The sequence below is a fragment of the Mustela nigripes genome, chromosome 5, assembly GCF_022355385.1.
Source record: "Mustela nigripes isolate SB6536 chromosome 5, MUSNIG.SB6536, whole genome shotgun sequence".
Lineage (NCBI taxonomy): Eukaryota > Metazoa > Chordata > Mammalia > Carnivora > Mustelidae > Mustela > Mustela nigripes.
Window position 1 is genome coordinate 30,632,730 of NC_081561.1, and position 18,317 is coordinate 30,651,046.

An 18,317-nucleotide genomic window follows, 5' to 3' on the forward strand; every position below is an offset into this window, starting at 1 on the left:
TCTATCATTGAGTATGATGAATTTATTTATCAATTCTACTGAATTTCTCAGTTCTGGCAGGTTTTTTGGTGCAATCTTTCAGGTTTCCTGTATGTAGTATGTCATCTGCAAATAGTGACCATTTTACTTCTCCTTAGCAATATGGGTATATTTTATTCCTTTTTCTTGAGTGACTATGATGGCTAGGATTCCAATACTATGCTGAATAAAGGTAGTGAGAGTGGATATCCTTGTTCCTGATCTTAGGAGGAAAATTCTCCATTTTTTACCACTGAGTATGATGTTAGCTGTGGTTTTTTCATGTATGGCCTTTATTATGTTACCTCTATCCCCACTTTTTGAGGGTTTTTGTCATGAATGGGTGTTTTACTTAACGAAATGCTGTTTCCGCATCTATTGAAATGATCATACGGTTTTTATATTTCTCTTATTGATGTAATATAGCACATTGATTGATTTGCAAATATTGAACCACACTTGCAACCCAGGAATAAATCCCATTTGGTAGTGGTGAAGGATTCTTTTAATGTATCGTTGGATTCAGTTTGCTAATATTTTGTTAAGGAATTTCTCATCTATGTTCATCTGAGATACTGGCCTATAGTTCTCTCTTTTTGTAGTGTCTTTATTTGGTTTTGGTACCAGGATAATGCTGGCCTCCCAGAATGAATTTGGAAGTTTTCTTTCCTCTTCTATTTTTTGGAATGTTTTGAGAATGGGTATTAGCTCTTCTTTAAATATTTGGCAGGATTCCCCTATAAGGCCATCTGGTCCAAGACATTTGTTTGTTGGGAGTGTTTTGATTACTAACTCAATTTTATTGTTGATAATTGATCTGTTCAGATTTTCTATTTCATTCTGATTCCGTTTTGATAGTTTATATGTTTCTAGGAATTTATTCATTTCTTCTCGGTTGTCAAATTCATTGGGATACAATTTTTCATAATATTTTCTTATATTCCTTTGTATTTTTGCGGTGTTGGTTTTTATTTCTCCTCTTTCATTTCTGATTTTGCTTGAGTCCTCTCTCTCTTTTTTTATGAGTCTAGTTGAAGGTTTATCTATTTTGTTGATCTTTCAAAAAAAACAGTTCCTGGTTTCATTCATTTGTTCTATTGTATGTTTACTTTCTATTTCACTTATTTCTGTTCTAATCTTTATTATTTTCCTCCTTCTAACTGGTTTTGAGTTTTGTTTGTTGTTCTTTCATAACTCCTTTAGAGATAATGTGAAGTTTTTTTGAGATTTTTCTTTCTTCTTGAGGTATGCCTATATGGTTATAAACTTCCCTCTTAAAACAACTTTTACTGAATCCTAAAGATTTTGGACCATTGTGTTTTCATTTTCATTTGTGTTCATGTATTTTTTTATTCTTTCTTTAATTTCTTGGTTGACCTGTTCACTCTTTAGCAGCATGTTACGTAACCTCCATGTATTTGAGCTCTTTCAAGGCTTTTTTCTTGTGATTAATTTCTAGTTTCATAGCACTGTGGCTGGAAAAGATGCATGGTATGACTTCAGTCTTTTTCAATTTGTTGAGACTTATTTTGTGGCCTAACATGTGATGTATTCTGGAAGTGTTCCATGTGCACTTGAAAAGAATGTGTATTCTGTTGTTTTAGGATGGAATGTTCTGAATATTTGTGTTTGATCCAAGTGGTTCGATATGTCATTCAAAGCCACTGTGTCCTTGTTGATTTTTCTCTTCAGATGATCTATCCATTGATGTAACTGGAGTGTCAAAGTCGTCCACTATTATTGTATTAATACTGATTATTTCTTTTATGTTTATTATTAGCTGTTTTATGTATTCTTATGTTTTTAAAAATTTGTGTGTCTAACAAAATAAATACTGCCCTACCTTAAAGTCATATAGTTATTTCTTTTATGTTTCATCTGAAACTTTTAATTTTTTTAATATTTTAGTACTTTGTTCATTTGGAATATATTTTTATGCACGATGAAGGTATACACAATTATTCCATTCTTATTTATTGAATAGTACATCTTTTGCCCATTTATCTGTTCTGTTGATCCAGTTGCCAACACACCCTGCCACCATCAGTAGTACAGGGTCTTAGTGACAGTGTAATATCAGTCTTCCGTAGTATCTTGCCTTTTCTTTTTTTTTTTTTTTTTAAGAATATTTACTAATTTACTTGACAGAGAGCGAGAGCACAAGCAACGGGAGTGGCAGGCAGAGAGAGAGAGAGAGAGAAGCACGCTCCCCACAGAGCAGGGAGCCTGATGCAGATCTCAATCCCAGGACCCTGAGCCAAAGGCAGAAGCTTAACTGACTGAGCCACCAAGGTGCCCCTTCTTGCCTTTTCTTAACCTTGTACTACTTTCTTTTTTTATTTTAAAATCAGTGTGTCTAAATTCCATTAAATATCCTGGAGAGATTCTTCTAGGAATTATATTGAAGCTATAGAACACATTGGGGAAGACTAACATTTTTATAATATTGAGGCTTCTTAACCATAATTATGGTGTATCTCTCCAGTATACAGGACCTTACCACTGTCTTTCAATGTTTTTTTTATTTTCCCCATTAGGATCTTGCATGTCCTTTCTTTCTGAGAACTTATTTCTGATGACTTTAAGTATCACTAATATAAGTTACCCTCAAAGGGGGTCATTTTATCACATTTCCTACCTTTTTGTTTGATAGAAAAGTACAATTGACTTTTTGTGTATCTCTCTAACCACCTTGCTAAACTCTCTTATTAATTCTTATGTCTTAGATTATTTCATATTTTTCTCTGTAGACAATCACCTATGGATAATGAAAGCTTGTTTTCTTCCTTCTTATACTTCTAACTTCTCTTCCCCTCTTCCTACTTTCCTTTCTTTTCAGCTGTGGCTAAAAGTTCCCTATTCCCTGCCTAACTAAAGCTAATATATCATTTTCCATTTCATATTGTAAAATTTTGCTAACAGAGTCTGCCTTTTTTTTAACCCATTGCCAATAATGGAATTTCAGTTCTTAGCCTTGAAATGCCAGCAACAACATTCTCAGCAAAATAAAAAGAAAAAAAAACTCTTTCTTGTCCCCAGAGCTGGGGAGAATTTTTAACACAAAACTTTCTTATAAATGATATTTCTAAAAAGGATAATTTTCCAAACCCCTAGACTTCAAAGATTTGGGGTGGTACCTGATAAAATTACCTTAACCAATAAAACATCTGTAATTTTGATTATTCACCTTTCTTAATAATTTAGTGTTCTTATAATAATGTTTAGTCAACATCATCATCTACAGGAAGGTAAAATGACTCATGAACTTCTTCTATCAAACCAGAAAATAAACATTGGCATTTCCCTGTACTCACACATACAGAATACTGGAAATTTTATTAAAGAAAATGTGAGAGACTGTTGGATAAACCAAGCAGAGTGGAGATGTAAGGAGGGCAGTTGCATGCTGAGCCTAAAAATGAGCCCACAATAAAAAATGTTAAAAAGATTTTTAATTTTAAAAGCCAAATTAAAATAAATCTGTATTTGGGTCTCAGTGGGAAACTACTTGCTTCTGTGATCTTTCCCAGCTAGTTAAAGAGTTTTTCTTACTAAAAATCCAAAGCTATTCAAAAGTAAGAAAATTATGGTATTTTTATCATGTTGTTGATTTTGTCTAAAGGTTTTGCCAGAAGTCAGTGGTGACCTGGGTCCAAGTGGAGTGTTATCTGTGAGTGTGCTACCAGCTGAATCAGAGTGGGAGCTCCTGAACTTGAGTGCACCAGGATATTGTAGAAGTCTTGTTAAAATGGAGATTCCTGGAATCCCCCCATCCACAATTTCTAATTCAGGGCTAGGTCTGGGTTTAGACCTGAGATTTTGCATTTTAATACATTTCCAGGTGATGCTGAACCTGCTGATCCAGAGGCCATATTTCAAAAACTGATAGAGTAGAATGTTGTTATTTCTGTATTATGTTCTATCATTCGTTTTCCTACGTTGATAGAGTTATAATTTCATACAATTCGAAGTAAGTGATTCTTTGAGAAAAATGAGGCTAAGGGGTGCCTGGATGGCTCAGTTGTTAAGCATCTGTCTTCTGCTCGGGTTGTGATCTCAGGGTCCTGGCATTGAGCCCCAAGCCTCACCTGAACTCCTTGCTCAACAAGAAGTCTACTTCTCCCTCCTGCCTCTTCTCTGGCTTGTGTGTGCTCTCTCTCTCAAATAAATAAAATCTTTTTTAAAAAATTTTTTAAACTTTAAAAAATTACAAAAAAGAAAAATGAGGCTAAAATGGAGACAATCTCCATGGAGAGCACTAAGAATAACCCAGCTGGGTTTAAGTACCCAATGCAGAACACAGAGGTTCTGTGTTGCTTTTTGCAGTAACAGAGATCCACAACCCATCACCCCAAGATATTTTTTAAAAGAAACGTATGGAAGATCTGTGATATTTTTGTCTCTTCTAGATGTCTGCATTTTCTCCTTTCTTTTTTCTCCTTTCTTTTCCTTGGAAGGCAAGTGCCACTGTATGACCTGCAGCTTTCCCAAAAAATTAATGATTTCCTCTTTTATTTGAGTGTGAGATTTATTTTTCCTGTGTGAGAATCCATGTGAACTGCGTGTTTAGGATTTATTTTTAATCTATATTCATGGGTGACATTGACTTACAATTTTCCTTTCTTGTAGGGTCTCTGTCAAGTGTTTAGTATAAAGGTTATCGTAGCCTTATAAAATGAGGAAGGGATATATCTTCTTCTTATATTCTGTAAAGACCTCTGTAGGATTAGAATTATTGTTTCCTTTGAGTGTTCACTGCAACTTACTGGTAGAGCCATGAAGGCTTGCATTTCCTTTATAGGAAGATATTCAACAGTCAATTCCATTTTTTCTGCTGGAAAAAGGATTCAGTGTAACTGAAAAATGATGAGTAGATCATTGTGTGGTACCCCCAACCAAGGGCTATTTTCAGAAAGAAAGAGCAAAGTTCCTTTCTATCACCCACCACACCCTAAAGAAAACTCATTCTTTGCCTTAGGGTTCTTTTCCTTATAGATGAGTCTAAGGGGTGTGGGGGCAGGGGGTTGGTGGTGGTGGAGTGCAGAGCTCACAGGGAGAAGGCCTTGGGTTACTTTGTAAGCAAAGGCACCAGCAATTCAGTTCTAAGAGAAAGATCAGTGTTTTTCAAAATATTTTGTAGTTTTTGCTAACACACAAACATAAGCACAAATATTTAATAGAAACAAATGTTACATGAAACTATAGTTATGTTCATTGCCTGTGATGCAGGCTGGCATTTTCTTTTCCATTTTATTCAATTCCATCTTAAATCTAATGATCATTTAGCAAGGTAATCAGCATTGAACATTGTCCTATTTTATTTTATTCCATATATATAGTTCAAAATTTTTCTATTTTACATTACTATGCATTATGTTTATAAATAAAAATGTTTTATATAAATATATACACTTTATTATGTATTTATATATTACTTATTCCATTCAGGGTCGTGAATGAGGTTTGGAAGTGGAATTAGGAGTGTGACCAGTGCTGGAGATTCCCAGGACCCCACATCTCCACATGCACGGTACCTGCGGTTTCAAGTTATTCTTCTCAGGAACAGATGATGTTCCTCTTTTCCACCTGCCAATGGGAAAGATGCCAGGATTAGTCAAGTTTAGCATTTAGCAGTTCAGCTAAGTGGACTTAGATGCGAAGTCCCTGTGTCAAGCCTCAGCACAGCCCGAGAACCTTCCCTGAAATCCCCCTGCTGTATTCTCACCAGCAGAGGGGAGCTGAGGTGAGAAGCCACAGGAGTGGGACCAAGAGAAGAAAGAGCTTTCGTTGCTAATACTCCTCCTCCCCATCAACCTTCTCCTCCGCCCTCTTCCCACTCTGTCCTCTGCCCCTTACCCCACTCTGCCGCCTCTTCCTCTCCAGCTCTCTCCCTCCCTCGCCCTGGGCACCCCCTTCCCTCCGTGCGGGCACTAATTTGCTGCGCAGCCGCCGCTCAGGACCCGGAGGGGTGGGAGTCAGGTCTCGGGCACAGCAGCCACACCCGGACTCCCAGGCCAGAGAGTTTCTCGGCCGCGGATCCCTGACCGGGCTGCCCGGCGCCCAGGGAGGTGGGGGACGGAGCCTAGAAACTGAGACCGCAAGGGGGCGAAGCAGTGTACCGGGATCACGGTCGTGGGAGCAGGAACAGCGCACACAAGCTGGGAGAACCTCGGGGTTGGTGACTGAGGTCACCGCTGGACTGCCGTAGGGCGCCTGGAGAAGCGGCAGCTCCGGCGAAAATGTGAATAACCCCCGGGGCTTTAAGCAGCCGGGGGCCTCAGCACTTCCCCCGCCCCCACCGCGCCAAGCTCTGATTGACGTTCGTGGAGCCAATCATAGCTAGGGCCTGAGGTGGGCGGAGCCGGGGCGCCCTGCGTGCCCCGGGACGCGCTTGCCTAGAACTCCCCCGTCCGGCATCTGCCCCCGCGGGGGACAGCTGGCTGGCCCAGCTTCTCAGCTCCTCGGATGGCCCCCCCTGAAACGCCAGTGCGGAAGACCCGGACCGTAGCGGTCCCTGCAGCTGGAAGCCCGAGGCTCCATGGGAGGTCCCTTATTGTCCCTGAGCGCCTGCCTGGATGAAGAGGGCATCCCGTGGCTCTGCAAATACCTGAAGAACGCGCAAGTGACGCTAAGGCAGGATGAGGTTTGGGGAGGTAACCGTGACCCCCAGGCATCACCCGGCTGGGTACTGTGGAAGGGGTAGGGACTTCTGGGTTTCTCTCCGGTTCTCTCCGCGGCGCCTTGGAGTAAGGTAGGGTGAGCGGGGAGAATGGGTCTTGTCCCCGACGGGAGAGGAGGGGTATCTGCCCAGACCCTTAGAACCTCTACAGGCAGGAGGTGTGGGAGGGCTCTTGTTCTCGCGGGGTCGGTGAAAGGATCCAGGCCCTTGGGGAGGGCCCCTGGGGAATACCTGGAGTCGTAGACTTGTTCCTTCAGTTCTCATCACGTTTTCTCCGGGTATGTAACTCGTCCCCTTCGATGTGAGGGGCCCTGCGATTGTGCCACAGCCTTCTGTCACACACAACCCTCTGGGCCTCAGGCCGCATCCCCCAGACTAAGACAGGTTTCCCAGGGACAAGTGGGAAAGGCAAACTCTTCTAAGACCAGGGAACTCAGGCACTGTGCAAGGTGCCTTAAGCATGACCGGGGTTCCAGCCTAGAGAGAAGTGTCAACCCTCTCCTCTTCCTTTCTTACCTCCTTAGGATCATCGTGGACATAAATGCTGGCCTATTTGTGCAGGGTGCTCTGGTCATTGGAGAGGACTTTGAATAATATAGATGCAAAGTTTGAGTAAAAGCCAGTGAAATTACCAGGCCTCTTCAGCTTGGCTTGTGGGTTTCCCACACTGAAAAGGTGAGGTTCACAATAGCCGCCACTGGTACGCTAGGGAGACTCACAGATGTGCTAGAGAGGCTGGAACAGAGTGTACCCTTGGGGAATAAGGCAAGTCGGCCTGGCGGGCAGACAGTGTGGCCAAGAAACCACTGCGTGGGGGTCAGCACATGCAAGTGAGTTCCTGCTGCTGCTTGGATTGGAGGAGGTGTGGCAAGACGCTGGTGAAAACTCATCCTGATGGTCAGTCTGAGAAGCAGTCAAGATGGAGAACTGCAAAATCTGCACTACGTGTTTTCTGGGAGTCCCTGTATCCAACAACAAGCTCCAGGGATGGCCAGCCCCTGTGGGCTGAGCTCCACAGGCCTGGCCTGCATTCGGATCTCCCCCTACTTCTTAACATGGACAGGGAAACTGACCCAGGAGCTCCAAGAGTGACCAGAAGGGCACCCAGGCACTTGAGAAACGATTACCCTTTATCTAAGAGATCCACTTCAAGAACTTTCTCCTTGCATTTCCCCAAATTTTCCTCTGGGACTCAGTGGGAGGAAACCAGGTCCGAGAGTTGATTAAAAACAAATAAACCGGGCACCTGGATGGCTCAGTAGGTTAAGTGTCTACCTTCCGCTCAGGTCATGATCTCAGGGTCATGGGATCGAGCCCCAAGTCTGGCTCCTTGCTTGGTGGGGGTCTGCTTCTCCCTCTCCCTCTGCTTCTGCCCCTCCTCCCCATATTTATTTATTTGCTCTCTCTCTTAAATAAATAAAATCTTTAAAAAATAATAAATAAATGAACAAACAAAACTCTAAGTGAGCATGCATGAGTAAATGGTGCTACACAGTGACGTGATTAGGTCATCAAAAGGGATAACTACCATAGGCAAATACGAGGAGCAAATTTGGAGTCCAAGACACTTGATGCGGTCCCCAGACATAGGGCTCATTAAAGGAAAACCACTGCTTCAGGACATACTTCTAGGACTGCAGTCGCCTAATGCCAGGGACTTGCATCTCTTTTTCTGCATTGTTTCCCAATTTTGCTCTGGCTCTGGCATTTAAATATTTATACCACTTAAAGTATAAGACCAGTGGTTTGCTCTACAACCTCCTAACTCCCACTTCCCCGCTGGCCTCACACAGGTCGTTTTTCTCTCCTGGCATAATATGCTCATCTTCAATAAATAAGGGGGAGGAATGGAAATTGTGAGGGAGAGGAAAAATTGGGTCTTGGCAGTGGGGCAAGAGTCGCTAAAAATTAAAGACTTACTCTATAAAAGGGAGCTTTGGTGTTTGGTAATTTGGGGCTTGGGGCAGGTTTTCCAGAATGCCAAGGACTTTGAGACTAGTGTATCTTTTTCATTCATGTTTCCTTCTCAGTTTGAGAGGGCTTTTTGGCAGAGAACTGAAAAAACTGTCCACTCCTTCATGTCTCTACAGACACCTATAGGTTCTCTCTTCCAAGTGTTTGTCCATTTCCAACTGGGAGAACACAGGAAGGGGGAATAGTAGCTCAGTGGTCTCCCTGGAGAGAGCTGCAAAATATATGCCTCATCCCACAGGCTTAGGTAGACCTGAAACTCTCAACATGGATCCAAAGTGTTGCAAAGAATATAATTTCCAACATACCACATAAATTAATACATTTTTAAAGATTTTATTTATTTATTTGACAGATCACAGGTAGGCAGAGAGGCAGGCAGAGAGAGACGGAAGCAGCTTCCCTGCTGAGCAGAGAACCCGGGTTCCAGGCTCGACCAGGACCCTGAGATCGTGACCTGAGCCAAAGGCAGAGACTTAACCTACTGAGTCACCCAGGCGCCCCTATAGTAACACATTTAAATAAAACTTTTAATCACCTTGTCACATGTCCAGTGGAATCTAATTACCATAATGTGTTGACACCCAACACTAATATTTAAAATACACAATTTCTTCCTTAACAGTTGGAAATATCACATTGATTTTTTTTTCTTTTGAATTTATATTTTCATTTTCCTCCCCTTTTGAATTTTTTTTCTCAACCCTGGCCTGACATTCTAGTGTAATGTATTTTTGGTCTTGGAAATCTTTTCTTGATCCATCTAGTATGCTTCTTTGCAACAAAGTATGTTCTTAAAATAAATTTATTTCCTGATCTAAGTGTTTGAAAAGGCTGATGAATTAAGATATTAATTAGAAATTAATTAATTAATTATCAGTTATTAGAGATAATTGATCAAAATAATATAATACAGATTTGGGTAAATAAAAGTATTAAACATAAAACTTTTTTTAAAGTAATATTTAACTGGAAATGTTTCTTTTCCAGAGATGGATATGGGCTTTATTTTCCCGACTTTCTGTTGGCAAAAGTTATTTATTGTTATTCTGAAGCCTGTTCCATATTATTGCTATTCCTCTAAAATAAAGTATTTTAAAATAAAGAACTAAAAAATTTTATTCACATATAAAAGTATGGAAACAGAATAAGTATAAGAACGGAAGAAATTTTGTTATAGAAACTTCACCCAATTTTTAAAATCTCTTCTTTGTTATACATCAAAACTGACATGGTGAGCTATTATTAAATACTATTTTAAATAATCTCACAACTTAAATGTAGAGTTCTTCAATTTTGTTGAAGCAAAGAATTAGAAACTACCTGATTTGCAAAACTATTTTTACACATTAGTTTCTTTCACTTTTCAGTTCTTAGAAGTATACCAAAAAGACTTTTAAAATTCTTGTGAAATAGCTAATATTTATACCTGTTAGAGGCAGAGGCATCTTGTTTGTGAAATTCAAACTGTACGAAACTAAGGTTAGAAAGAAAAACCCACAGATCTGGAAATTAAAAATTGATAGGTTCTGAATAAAGACCTTTACCCCATGTCATCTGGAAGTGCGTTTAAAAATTATAACAAACAGGGATGCCTGGGTGACTCAGTTGGTTGAGCAGCTGCCTTCGGCTCAGGTGATGATCCCAGCGTCCTGGGATGGAGTCCCACATCCGGCTCCTTGCTCAGCAGGGAACCTGCTTCTCCCTTTGCCTCTGCCTGCCATTCTGTCTGCCTGTGCTCACTCTCTCTCCCTCTCTCTCTCTGACAAATAAATAAAATCTTAAAAAAAAAAATTATAACAAACAAACGGGCACTATTGTGCATGTGTATGTGTGTAATTTCATTTGACTGTAGAAAATGATTAATTTGCATTTGTTAGGCATAGAACAGTGTATCAATGTCCAAGAAGGAAAAATTAATTCCAAATAAATGAACCTTGATTTCTAGAGTTTAGAGCATTACAACAAAGACTACATTTTGGAACATTTTGTTTTGTATCCCTAGGTAAGTGGATTTCTGCTTTTAAGAACCAAATTTAATCTACTTAGTGGAAATTAACTGCAAAATGAAGAGAAGGTATTAGGTCATTACCCAGTGTAAGTTTACAGAAATTCTATTTCTGATTGCTATGTGAATTATTTACAGCAGAATCCACAAAATATTTCCATCAGATTAACCTGAATCTAATTGGTATATAATAAAAACAAATAAATGAGCAGAGAAGTAACAGAAAAATGTTTTTATATGATCCAGTAATATTTGGTGAAAATCAATAAAAAATATTTTTCCTATAAGCCAGAAGCTCAAGAAAACATACATTAAAGTACTCCCAATATGTGTTTATTTTACTCTAAAATATGATGTTGAGGGGCACCTGGGTGCCTAGTGGGTTAAGCCTCTGCCTTCGGCTCAGGTCATGATCTCAGGGTCCTGGGATTGAACACACACACACCCCCACATTGGGCTCTCTGCTCAGAAGGGAGCCTGCTTCCCCCTCTCTCTCTGCCTGCTTCTTTGCCTACTTGTGCTCTCTGTCTGTCAAATAGATAAATAAAATCTTCAAAAAAATAAAAAATAAAATGAAATATGTTGATCTGTCAGAAGTAAATATCGAAATTTTTGCCTTCACAGTTTTCAAATCATGCAACAAGTGAAGTACAGATGAGACGAGTGACAGGTCTTTGTTAGTTCTTAGGGAACTCTGTTGCAAATTACTTTTTCTTTACATGGTTTTTATATGTTGAGAATATTCTTTTTTTTTTTTTTTCAATTTTTAGAGAGAAAGAGAGCATGCATGCAAGCAGGGTTAGGGGGGCGGCAGAGGGAGAAGGAGAGAGAGAATCTTTTTTTTTTTTTTTATGAATTTATTTTCAGCATAACAGTATTCATTATTTTTTCACCACACCCAGTGCTCCATGCAATCCGTGCCCTCTATAATACCCACAACCTAGTACCCCAACCTCCCCCCACCGCCACTTCAAACTCCTCAGATTATTTTTCAGAGTCCATAGTCTCTCGTGATTCACCTCCCCTTCCAATTTACCCCAACTCCCTTCTCCTCTCTAACTCTCCATGTCCTCCATGCTATTTGTTATGCTCCACAAATAAGTGAAACCATATGATAATTGACTCTCTCTGCTTGACTTATTTCACTCAGCATAATCTCTTCCAGTCCCGTCCATGTTGCTACAAAAGTTGGGTATTCATCCTTTCTGATGGAGGCATAATACTCCGTAGTGTATATGGACCACATCTTCCTTATCCATTCATCCGTTGAAGGGCATCTTGGCTCTTTCCATAGTTTGGCGACCGTGGCCATTGCTGCTATAAACATTGGGGTACAGATGGCCCTTCTTTTCACGACATCTGTATCTTTGGGGTAAATACCCAGGAGAGCAATGGCAGGGTCATAGGGAAGTTCTATTTTTAATTCTTGAGGAATCTCCACACTGTTCTCCAAAGAGGCTGCACCAACTTGCATTCCCACCAACAGTGGAAGAGGGTTCCCCTTTCTCCACATCCCCTCCAACACATGTTGTTTCCTGTTTTGTTAATTTTAGCCATTCTAACTGGTGTAAGGTGATATCTCAATGTGGTTTTAATTTGAATCTCCCTGATGGCTAGTGATGATGAATATTTTTTTCATGTGTCTGCTAGCCATTTGTATGTCTTCATTGGAGAAGTGTCTGTTCATATCTTCTGCCCATTTTTTGATATGATTGCCTGTTTTGTGTGTGTTGAGTTTGAGGAGTTCATTATAGATCCTGGATATCAACCTTTTGTCTGTACTGTCATTTGCAAATATCTTCTCCTTTGTTTTTTTGACTGTTTCCTTTGCTGTGCAGAAGCTTTTGATTTTGATGAAGTCCCAAAAGTTTATTTTCGCTTTTGTTTCCTTTGCCTTTGGAGACATATCTTGAAAGAAGTTGCTGTGGCTGATATCGAAGAGATTACTGCCTATGTTCTCCTCTAGGATTCTGATGGATTCCTGTCTCACATTGAGGTCTTTTATCCATTTTGAGTTTATCTTTGTGTACGGTGTAAGAGAATGGTTGAGTTTCATTCTTCTACATATAACTGTCCAGTTTTCCCAGCACCATTTGTAGAAGAGACTGTCTTTTTTCCACTGTATATTTTTTCCTGCTTTGTCGAAGATTATTTGACCATAGAGTTGAGGGTCCATATCTGGGCTCTCTACTCTGTTCTACTGGTCTATGTGTCTGTTTTGATGCCAGTACCATGCTGTCTTGGTGATCACAGCTTTGTAATAAAGCTTGAAATCAGGTAACGTGATGCCGCCAGTTTTATTTTTGTTTTTCAACATTTCCTTAGCAATTCAGGGTCTCTTCTGATTCCATACAAATTTTTGGATTATTTGCTCCAGCTCTTTGAAGAATACTGGTGGAATTTTGATGGGAATGGCATTAAAAGTATAGGTTGCTCTAGGCAGTATAGACATTTTAACAATGTTTATTTTTCCGATCCAAGAGCATGGAATGGTCTTCCATCTTTTTGTGTCTTCTTTGATTTCTTTCATGAGTGTTCTGTAGTTCCTCAAGTACAGATCCTTTACCTCTTTGGTTAGGTTTATTCCCAGGTATCTTATGGTTCTTGGTGCTATAGTAAATGGGATCGATTCTCTAATTTCCCTTTCTGTATTTTCATTGTTAGTGTATAAGAAAGCCACTGATTTCTGCACATTGACTTTGTATCCTGCCACGTTGCTGAATTGCTGTATGAGTTCTAGTAGTTTGGGAGTGGAGTCTTTTGGGTTTTCCGTATAAAGAATCATGTCATCTTCAAAGAGAGAGAGTTTGACTTCTTCATTGCCACTTTGGATACCTTTTATTTCTCTTAGTTGTCTGATTGCTGTTGCTAGGACTTCTAATACTATGTTGAACAAGAGTGGTGAAAGTGGGCATCCTTGTCTTGTTCCTGATCTCAACGGGAAGGCTGCAAGGTTCTTCCCATTGAGGATGATATTTGCTGTGGGTCTTTCATAGATAGATATGATGAAGTTCAGGAATGTTCCCTCTATCCCAATACTTTGAAGCGTTTTAATCAGGAACGGATGCTGGATTTTGTCAAATGCTTTTTCTGCATCAATTGAGAGGACCATGTGGTTCTTCTCTCTTTTCATATTAATTTGTTGTATCACATTGATTGATTTGGGAATGTTGGAGAGAGAGAATCTTAAGTAGGCTCCACGCCTGCGTGAGCCCAGTGCAGGGCTAGATCTCATGACCCTGAAATCATGACCTGAGATGAATCAAGAGTTAAATGCTTAATCAACTGAGCCACACAGGTACCCCTAAACTGAGAATAGAACCTTACCATAAATCTGTCATCTGAATGAAATTTAAAAACCACCCCCATCAGTATCTCTTGCCAATTCTAAGGAACCATTAGTCCTTTAAAATTAGAAAAGGAAGCCTTCTGGGCACCTGGGTGACTCAGTCCTGGGACAAGCCCCACCTTGGGGTCCCAGTTCAGCAGGGAATTTGCTTCTCCTGCTCCCTCTGCCAATGCCCCTCCACCCCACTATCATGTGCTCTCTCTCTCTCTCTCTCTCTCAAATAAAATCATAAAAAAAGAGAGAGAGAAAGAAAAGAAAGCCTCAAGGTTATCAGATATAATTTTTCAGCATTTCAACTTTTCCACTGAGGAATTATGTAAATCCAGAATATTGTAAAACAGGCCAAAACTCCCCCATTTCTTAGGCTACATATCACCCTTAACATAAAGTTACTCAACCTGGAGCCTTACTGACATTTGGAGTTGAATAAATTCTTCATTATCAGATATCCCATGCATTGTAGGATTTTAGCAGTATCCCCACCTCTACCCACTAGCACTGATCCCTGACCCAAACCCATCAGTTATGGCAATAAAAAATGTCTTCAGATTTTTTTAAGATTATTTATTTATTTGAGAGAGAGAGAATGCAGTGGGGAGGGATGGAGGGAGAGAGATAATCTGAGACTCTCAAGCAAACTTCCTGCCAAGTGGGGAGCCCAATGTAGGGCTGGATCCCACAACCCCAAGATCACAACCTAAGCCAAAATCAAGAGTCAGTTCCCCAAGAGTCAGTTCCCCAACTGACTGACTCCCCAGGAGCTCCAGGAACTGCTTCAGATTTTTTTTTTAAGATTTCATTTATTTAGTTAGTTAGTTATCTGACAGAGAGAGAGAGAGAGACAGTGAGAGCAGGAACACATGCAGCGGGAAAGGGAGAAACAGGCTTCCCTCAGAGCAGGTAGCCTGATGCAGGGCTAGATTCCAGGACCCTGAGATCATGACCTGAGCTGAAGGCAGATGCTTAACAACTGAGCCACCCGGATGTTCCAATGTCTGCAGATATTGCCAGGCATCTCCCTTGAGGGCCAAAATGGTTGAGGATCAGTGCCCTTAACAGAAACATAGAAGGACACAAAGTTGTGGTTAAAGGAGGCTTCACGGCTATATAGGCTTTGAACCATCTTTTTCTTTGTTACTCAGAGAATTTTATCCCCAGGTCAAGGCATCATGATTATATCTTGGATAGGTAAGTGGTACACTTGGGAGAAAGAGATTGAGTACTCTAAAAGCAGTCATAAGCATGCCACTTTTATTTTTTAAAGGGGCTTAAAACACTAAGTGTTTGATTAAGCACATCACTGTTTCAAGTGTGTGCACATGGATGTTAGGGGTCTAGATTCCCCTAAAATTTTCTGTGCCTATGTCCCCCTTGGAAAGTTTCCTGATACCCCCAAAAATACAAAATCCCAATTTGAAGACTGCTACTCCTGGAGACTGTTACAAACACTGGTACAAACACAGAACCATGCTGAATAAAACAGAGCAAATAAGTTCAACATGCAAGACAGAAACCTCTTTCTTTTTCTCTTTAGGGAAAGAAAGAAAGAAAGACAGACCCATGCCCCAAACTCAGATCAATTCCTTATCCTGAACATTTAGGAAGATTTTCAACTCCAACTGTCCAGCTGCTCAATACAGATTACCTCTCAGAGCACAAAGATTCTTCCCTTGATATTAAATGAAATGTGAAAACAACCGCAGCATTTAGAAACCTTAGGTCTTTCATGAATTGTTCTAACCATCCAATGAATATCATTAGTACGGCTTTCAATTCCCATAAAGAAATGTTGGTTGAGTATTAACTAGATTTAAAGATTTCACAGGGTCTTCAGCAGAAAGTGACACAAGGGCTGTTAGAAACGTAAGCTCTTCTCTTTACTGTTTTTGTAATTGTCCACCCAGTCATGACAATCGTGAAAAATGTTAACAGACATCTGAGAAGTTAAACATACACTCAAGTGCAGCAACCATTAGGCAGAAGACCGGGTCCCAAAGTCAGAGATTTTAAAAGTTTTTATTAGGTTAATATTAAAGATACAATCACCATTAATATTAAGAATTTGTAGGATATCTCGGTGGCTCAGTCGGTTAGGCATCTGCCTTCAGCTCATTTCATGATCTCAGGGTCCTGGGATCCAGCCCCCCATCTTCCAGCTCCCCTGCTGACCGGGTAGTCTGCTTCTTGCTCTCTCTCTGCCCTCCCCCTGCTTGTGCTCACACATGCACATGCACGCTCTCTTGAAAAAATAAATAAAACCTTTTAAAAAATCATCTGAGAGGGCGCCTGGGTGGCTCAGTGGGTTAAGCCGCTGCCTTCGGCTCAGGTCATGATCTCAGGGTCCTGGGATCGAGTCCCGCATCGGGCTCTCTGCTCAGCAGGGAGCCTGCTTCCTTCTCTCTCTCTGCCTGCCTCTCAGTGTACTTGTAATTTCTCTCTGTCAAATAAATAAATAAAATCTTTAAAAAAAAATCATCTGAGAAATAGGACACCTTAACTTTTACCAGATACTGTAGTTGAAGTGACATGAGGATTCCGTGTCATTTGTGATACTGAATATTTAAATTGTATCTCTATCTGAGGACCCATGACTCACTTGCAAACTTCTAGACATTAACTTAAGACATAGCAAAGTCTGCTCTGGAAGGTAAGTGAATGAAATTTAGGATATTCCTCTTAATGGAGCATTTCAAGTTGAAAATATGGGGACTGCCAAATCTTGTAACAAGATAACCTTCAATGGGTAAATGGATAAACAAATTGGTACATTCACACAATGGAATATTATTAAGCAATTTTTTTAAATGAGCTATCAAACCACAAAAAGACATGGAGGAAATTTAAATGTATATTGCTAAGTGAAAGAAGTCATCTGAAAAGGATACATACTGTGATTCCCAACTATATGACATTCTGAAAAAGATCAAATTGGTGACAATAAAAATACAGTGAAAAGATCAGTGACAGGTGCCTGGGTGGCTCAGTGGGTTAAAGCCCCTGCCTTCGGCTCGGGTCATGATCTCAGGGTCCTGGGATCGAGTCCCGCATCGGGTTCTCTGCCCAGCAGGGAGCCTGCTTCCTCCTCTCTCTCTCTGCCTGCCTCTCTGTCTACTTGTGATCTCTCTCTCTGTCAAATAAATAAATAAAACCTTTAAATTTAAAAAAAAAAAAAAAGATCAGTGACCACCAGGGGTTCATTGGGAAAGAGGGACACAGAGAAGGACAGATGGAGCTCAGGGCATTTTCAGGGCAGTGAAGCTATTCTGTATGATACTGAAATGTTGGATACATTTAATTACACACTTGTCAATGTACAAAGACTGTACAAGAATATACAAACAAAGACTGAACCCTAATGTAAAACTAGAGACTTTGCTTAATAATGTAACAACAGGATGCCTGGACGGCTAAGTTGGTTAAGCATCTGCCTTCAGCTCAGCTCATGATCCCAGGGTCCTGGGATCCTGCATTGGGTTCCTTGCTCAGCAGGAAGCCTGCTTCGCTCTCTGCCTTTGCCTGCTGCTCCTCATGCTTGTGTACAGTCTCTGACAAATAAATAAAATCTTTAAAACATAAAGTGTAAAAGAAAAAAACAAATGAAAATAATTTTGGAAATGCCTGGGTGACTCAGTTAAGCCGATGCCTTCAGCTCAGGCCATGGACCTAGGGTCCTGGGATGGAGTCCCGTTGGGCTCCTTGCTTGGTGGGGAGCCTGCTTCCCTCTCTGCCCATGCCTGCTTGTATGTGCCCTCTCTCTCTCTCTGACAAATAAATAAATCTTAAAAAAAAAAAAATGTGACAACAGAATGCCTGGGTGGCTCAGTTGGTTAAGCCTCTGCCTTCAGCTAGGTCATGACCCCAGGATCCTGGAGCCACACATTGGGCTCCCTGCTCAGCGGGGTGTCTGTTTCTCCCTCTACCCTATCCCTACCCCTGCTCATGATCTCTTTCTCACTCTCTATCCCAAATAAATAAACGAAATATTTTAAATGTAATGTCACGGGCTCATCAATTGTAACAAATATCCCACACTAATGCAAGATGTTACTAACAGAGGAATTTTAGAGAAGATAGGAAGTGAGGGAACATATGAAAACTATCTGTACTTTCCACTCAGTTTTACTATAAACCTGAAACTGCTCCCCCCAAAAAAGTATATTTTAAAAAAAGAAAACATGGGGTTTTTTGTAGTTTTTTTTTAAAGATTTTGTTTATTTATTCAACAGACAGAGATCACAAGTAAGCAGAGAGGCAAGCAGACAGAGAGGAGGAAACAGGCTCCCTGCTGAGCA

The 18,317-nt window shown here is 40.5% G+C and overlaps 1 long non-coding RNA gene across 1 annotated transcript; it reads left to right on the plus strand.

The window, feature by feature from the left end:
- Positions 1-6,386: 6,386 nt before the first annotated feature.
- LOC132017860 (uncharacterized) lies at positions 6,387-9,484 on the plus strand. The gene is made up of 2 exons (XR_009404409.1): positions 6,387-6,769; positions 7,222-9,484. It is a non-coding gene; the product is annotated as an uncharacterized LOC132017860 (long non-coding RNA).
- Positions 9,485-18,317: the final 8,833 nt, after the last annotated feature.